A 6,463-nucleotide genomic window follows, 5' to 3' on the forward strand; every position below is an offset into this window, starting at 1 on the left:
TGTGAAGGCCGGAGGGCGCAGGCTGTGTTAGGGAGGTGTGTGAGAAGGGCAAGGGCAGGGCATGGAGGTGTGGAGGGCAGTCAGAAGGGAGGTGAATTGTGAGGGTGTCTGTTTTGTGGGGTGTGGTGGGCAGAGCAGAGAGGAAGGGATGGAGGGAAGGGCAGCAGTGGCGGGCAGCAGGAGTCTGCAGAGAGGGCAATGGCAGGGAGGTGTGAGGAGGAGCAGAGTGGCGCAGCGGGAGCATGCTGGGCCCATAACCCAGAGGTCGATGGATCGAAACCATCCTCTGCTAAGGTGTATTTTTCTCTCCAAGGCTGCCGCAGCCAAGAACTTTTGACCTGCTTGGCCCCAACTTTTTGGGCTGCGCTTGCTGTAGGCTTCCCGTTCCCTCTACACCTGCTTCTAGCTTTTGGTAGAAATGATACAACTTGTAAGCATTTTATACCTGGATTTAGTTAGGAGTTTTTCCAGAGGGAAGAAAAATGAAGTCTTTACCCAGAAAGAAAACCTAAGAAAACCTAAGAAAAGCTAAGAAAAACAAAGCTTTCCTTCAAAAGGTTCTGTGTACCCATGGTTTGGGTTTCCCTGTAAGGGCCTGATAGTCTTCAATCAAGGGAAAGAAGATTTCCAGATATTGCTTGCAGTTCAGGTGGCAGGAAGGAGAACAAACAAGCACAACTCTCCAGCAGTGCTGCACAAAGGCTTTAATGAGAAGGAGCAAAAGCGGCGGCAGAGAACAGAGACCAAGGAGCGCGAGTCGGGGGCCAGGGAGGGCAAGAGATGGGCCCATTTGCCAAGGACAAGGGGGATGATGCGCCGGCCTCAGCAGATCTGACCGCAGCGGGAGAGAGGCAGACACAGGCCTGAGCCCCCCAGGCCAAGGGAGCCCCCAGAAGAGATGGGAACCCCCGCGGTGCTGAGGGAGCTGCCCACAGCAGCGGACAGAGAGGATCCCACGGCGGTGCTCTGAGGGAAGGAGGTGAGGATGGGGCCCGGCATGGTCACCACCACCGGCGAAGGCTCGATGTACACCGTGGAGTCAGCGCAGCGGGCGAGGCAGGGCTCACTGCAGCTGCTGGCAAGGGGGGTTGGGCCACAGGGGCCGCAGGGCCGTGGGGGACAGGGTCTGCAGCAAGACATCTCTCGGTGCGGGAGGCAAAGCTGCAACACAGAGCAGGGAGCGCCGACCAGCCTCAGGATCAGTCTGTCTATCTGTCCCTCAGCTCTCCCCAGGGACACGCTTGGTCTTCAAAACACACTCTGTGCCTACACCTCCCACCACCCTCCTCGAGCCCTCCGAGTGGCACGGCACGGCAAGGCCGCCCCACTTCAGCAATAGGACCCAGCGGCTTTAAGGCCCTGTGGAAAGACTGCTCACAGCCCATCTCCAGAGCAGACATGGCTGTGTTAGACAATGTCCCGGCACGCAAGGGCACATTTTGTTACACCACGGCAGGTGCAAGTTCTGCTGGGCACATCCCCCTGAGGCTGAGCCCCACTGATCCCCCTGTGCTGGAACAAAGCCCCCTCTTCCCAGCTGTCCCCAGCCCCCAGCATGGAAAGGCTGACCGCCCTCCAACAGTTCTGTGTCAGGCCCAAGCTGAGGCGGCCCAGGGATCAAGCCGGGCAGCCTCCATGACAGCAGTGCAGCCCACAGGGAGGGATGGAGCGGGCTCAGGCTTACCTCGTTCCTTGAGGAAAGGGAGGCCAGAGACCAGGATGCAGAGCCTGCAGCAGAGCAGCCTTTTATGCTGGGTCCCAGAGCCCTGTGGGGCCACAAACATTCCTTGTTTGTGAAACATCCAACTCCTGGGAGTGGCCACTTGCCAGGCCTCGCTGCTGATGAGGTCCCTGCCTCTTTCATCTCAGGCATTTTTCACCAGTTTCACACCACCCAATGTGGAAATGATTAATGTGCGTCCCACCTACCAAAGGAAATTTTGTTTGGATATCCCAAGCCAGTGTATAAGGAGAATTGAAGTGTATTTTTTTATTCTCTGTGAGTTTCTTTCACTACTTCTTCTTGATGGTTAATTTGGCTCCAGTTACAGTTAAGTTCAGCCATTAAGTGACTCCTCAGGTAATACCCAGGAGATTTCAATGCAGGCACTCAGGCTCATCCTGAGAGTCATTTCTGTCATGGGTCATCACAGATATACAGAAGACTGTGGGTCAGTTGAGGCACACAGTCAACACTGCACAACCCCATAGTGGGGAAGAGACCCAACTCTGCAGGGAGGTGGCAAAGCTCAGTGGCAAGGGAAGTCCATGTGCAGCTAAAAGCATGTCCCCTGCAGGCCTGAGTGACAGCCATGCAGAACTTACTTACAGTCACAGGCTGTGCCAAGGCCTGGTTTTGTGATCAAAGAGATGCTGTGTCCTTCTCTGAAACAGACCCACAGCCACACTGACCTGCTTTACTCAGCGTGCTCATCCCAGAGGCAGAGACCTGGCTGGTGGCTTTGGGGAACAGGCTGAGGGCAGGGAGCCCATGGCTGTTTTTTTCTGGGTCTGGGATGGGGTTTCCCACTCCATGCATTTTACATTTCAAAGGGACACTGGATCAGTCTCCCAGAGCAGCAGAGTGGGTGTCATCACGATGTGGAAGAGCTGGGAAAATCCCTGAGCTCCAGGCAAACCTGAGTCACCCAGTGTGGACTTCAGTGGACTGGGTGCCGCAGACTCAGGCGCTCCAGGGATAACAGAGCTCATACCCTCAATGTTCTGCTGCCATGAAGGATATTTCCCCACCTCGTATTCCCAGTCGTGGATCACCTGCTGCTTGTCTGCAATCTCCTGCATCTGCTGTCTCCCAAGGCAGGGTCTTTTGGAGGCAGCTCAAGGGCTGTAGTGACTCAGAGTACCCCACATCAACCCCAGAAGGTCTGTGTGGAGCTCTGGAGGTCTTGTGCTCCTAGAAACTGCTCTGAGCAGATCAAACTGCCCCAGATGCTCAGCAGGCTCTGGGCCTTGTCCTGCTGACTTCTAAGCACAGACACAGCTTACAAAAGAGATTACTATCCCTTATACAGCTTTCCCAGGGCTGCCCCTTGTCCTCCCCCAGGGAACTCTCGGATTTCCTTTCTTGCAACTTGTGATTGCTGCCTCTTGCCCTGTGACAGTGCAGCTCTCAGGAGAGTTTGGTTTCATTCTCTCCAGAACCACCAGGAGGTCATGAGAGCAGCAACTCCATGACGCCCTCTACACCTTGCTCATCAGTGCAGGCAGCCTCAGTGTCATCTCCTGCTGGTCCTCCCCAGCGAGGACATGGAAGGCTCGTCTGTAGGAGCCCTTTCCATCTCCTGGTGCCCTCCTGGGTGATGCAGGGCATCCCTGGAAGTGCTGCTCAGGAGGCAGGGACTGTCTGACAGTGGCAGTGTTCAGAGGACAATGGGACAAGGCCACCAGCTTCTGGAGGCAGCTGGGAAGTTTGTTCTTCTTTGAGAGGGAACAAAGAACTTCCAGAGGTCTCTCCCAACCTCCATTATCCTGGCTTGCCATGCCTCTCCTGGGCCCTTGAGCAGCCACAAAAGGCAGGCAATGCCTTTTTGAAAGCTGCAGCAGCAGCAGCACAGAATTACATGGATGTACAAGGTGGTCTGGAACCATTCCTAAAAGGTCCAGAAATGCCCCTGATAAAGGCAAAATATTTCCTAGGAAAGAGGCCATGTGCTGTGGTATCCCTGGAACGCCAGAGTCCAGGGCACCGTGTGCACTCATTTCCACATCAGCATGATTCAGGGTTGCCTGAAGCTCATGGATTTTCCCAACTCTTCCACATCCCAGTGATTCCCACAAGCTCTGGGAGACTGATCAAGTATCCCTTTGAACTGTGATATTAGATGAATGGGCAAATGATGCCTGCCCCAGGGAAAGGAGCCATGAGCTTTGGGCTCCCTGCCCTCAGCCTCTGCCCCAAAGCCGCCATGCGGATCCCAACCTCAGGGCTGGACACACTGAGCAAAGTGGGTCAATTTGTGTTTGAGAAAATGGGTCAATTTGTCTTTCAGGGAGAGATGTGGGCATGCCTTTGATCACCATCCTACGTGTTGAAGGCCATGTTTTCTAGAGGATCCCAACTTCCCAAGCTGAGGCCAGAGCTCTGGTTGTCAATTGCCAAGGTCAGGGCAATCCCAAACCTGGACACAGGCTAGGCCTTGAGTAGATAGAGAGCAGCCCTGTGGAGGGGGACCTGCAGATTCTGGTGTTTGAAATACTGAACATGAAGCTGCACTGCCAGCTAGCAGCCCAGTGCAAAAATCCAGTCTTATTCTGGGCTGCTTCCAGAGCCGTGTGGGCAGCAGGTCAAGGGAGGGGATTGTCCTGCTCTACTCAGCTCTTATGACACCGTACCTGGGGTACGGCCTGCAGCCCTAGGACCCACAGCCTAAGAAACACACGGACCTGCCGCAGTGGGTCCAGAGGAGCCACAAAGAGCAGCAGGCAGCTGGAGCCATCAGCCTGTGAGGACAAGCTGAGAGGGTTGGGGCTGCATAGCAAAGAGAGGAGCGGGCTTCCAGGAGACATTCAATCAAGAAAGGGAAGGAGGCCTGGTTGGGAGGTGTAGGGATGGGTCAAGGACAACCAGTTCAAAAGTGAAAACAGGTGTATTTAGAATGGATATTGGGAATGAATCTTTTCATTAGACAGGGGCGATACACTGGAATTGGTTGTCCAGAGAAGCTGTAAAAGCCATTTCAGGGAGCTTAAGGTTGATGATTTTAAGGTTCATTCCCAAAGTGATTTTAGGAGTCATTGCAGGATTTTGGGTTGTACAAAGAGGGAGAACAACATTTGAGATGAAAGAGGCAGGGACCTCATCAGCAGCGAGGCCTGGCAAGTGGCCACTCCCAGGAGTTGGATGTTTCACAAACAAGGAATGTTTGTGGCCCCACAGGGCTCTGGGACCCAGCATAAAAGGCTGCTCTGCTGCAGGCTCTGCATCCTGGTCTCTGGCCTCCCTTTCCTCAAGGAACGAGGTAAGCCTGAGCCCGCTCCATCCCTCCCTGTGGGCTGCACTGCTGTCATGGAGGCTGCCCGGCTCGATCCTTGGGCCGCCTCAGCTTGGGCCTGACACAGAACTGTTGGAGGGCGGTCAGCCTTTCCATGCTGGGGGCTGGGGACAGCTGGGAAGAGGGGGCTTTGTTCCAGCACAGGGGGATCAGTGGGGCTCAGCCCCAGGGGGATGTGCCCAGCAGAACTTGCACCTGCCGTGGTGTAACAAAATGTGCCCTTGCGTGCCGGGACATTGTCTAACACAGCCATGTCTGCTCTGGAGATGGGCTGTGAGCAGTCTTTCCACAGGGCCTTAAAGCCGCTGGGTCCTATTGCTGAAGTGGGGCGGCCTTGCCGTGCCGTGCCACTCGGAGGGCTCGAGGAGGGTGGTGGGAGCTGTAGGCACAGAGTGTGTTTTGAAGACCAAGCGTGTCCCTGGGGAGAGCTGAGGGACAGAGAGACAGACTGATCCTGAGGCTGGTTGGCGCTCCCTGCTCTGTGTTGCAGCTTTGCCCCCCGCACCGAGAGATGTCTTGCTGCAGACCCTGTCCCCCACGGCCCTGCGGCCCCTGTGGCCCAACCCCCCTTGCCAGCAGCTGCAGTGAGCCCTGCATCGCCCGCTGCGCTGACTCCACGGTGTACATCGAGCCTTCGCCAGTGGTGGTGACCATGCCGGGCCCCATCCTCACCTCCTTCCCTCAGAGCACCGCCGTGGGATCCTCTCTGTCCGCTGCTGTGGGCAGCTCCCTCAGCACCGCGGGGGTTCCCATCTCTTCTGGGGGCTCCCTTGGCCTGGGGGGCTCAGGCCTGTGTCTGCCTCTCTCCCGCTGCGGTCAGATCTGCTGAGGCCGGCGCATCATCCCCCTTGTCCTTGGCAAATGGGCCCATCTCTTGCCCTCCCTGGCCCCCCACACGCGCTCCTTGGTCTCTGTTCTCTGCCGTCACTTTTGCTCCTTCTCATTAAAGCCTTTGTGCAGCACTGCTGGAGAGTCATTGTGGTTTGTTCTCCTCCTCCCTCACCTACACCTTGCTCTGCCAGGGTGAGCACTGGCTGCTGTCCTGAGCTTACCAGCTGCTGCACTAAGAACTCCCAGAAATTACTCCAGAGCACCAAAACTTCAGTCACTGAGCTTGCTTCTGTAAACCGGAGATCACATCCATGCAGGGCCCGGTGGCAATTTGTTCCTTGTACGGTATTTAATATATGTTGAGTAACATTTCATTCCTGTCAATGTTTCTTCACAACAGCATAGCAAAATATATAGTATTGCAGGCAACCCCGACGAGGGGAAAGAATGATGAGAAGGACTCCATTGATAGCAGAAGGCTGATTAATTTTTTTTATTTTACTATAATATTCTATATTATATTACACAATGTTACATTACATCTAAGCTGAATCTGCCTTGTGCTCAACTCTGCACTGAACTGCACAGAATCTCATGACATTGCCTTTACTTTCGGTTAA

The sequence above is a fragment of the Fringilla coelebs genome (genome assembly GCF_963513975.1).
Source record: "Fringilla coelebs genome assembly, chromosome: 10".
NCBI classification, from domain to species: domain Eukaryota; kingdom Metazoa; phylum Chordata; class Aves; order Passeriformes; family Fringillidae; genus Fringilla; species Fringilla coelebs.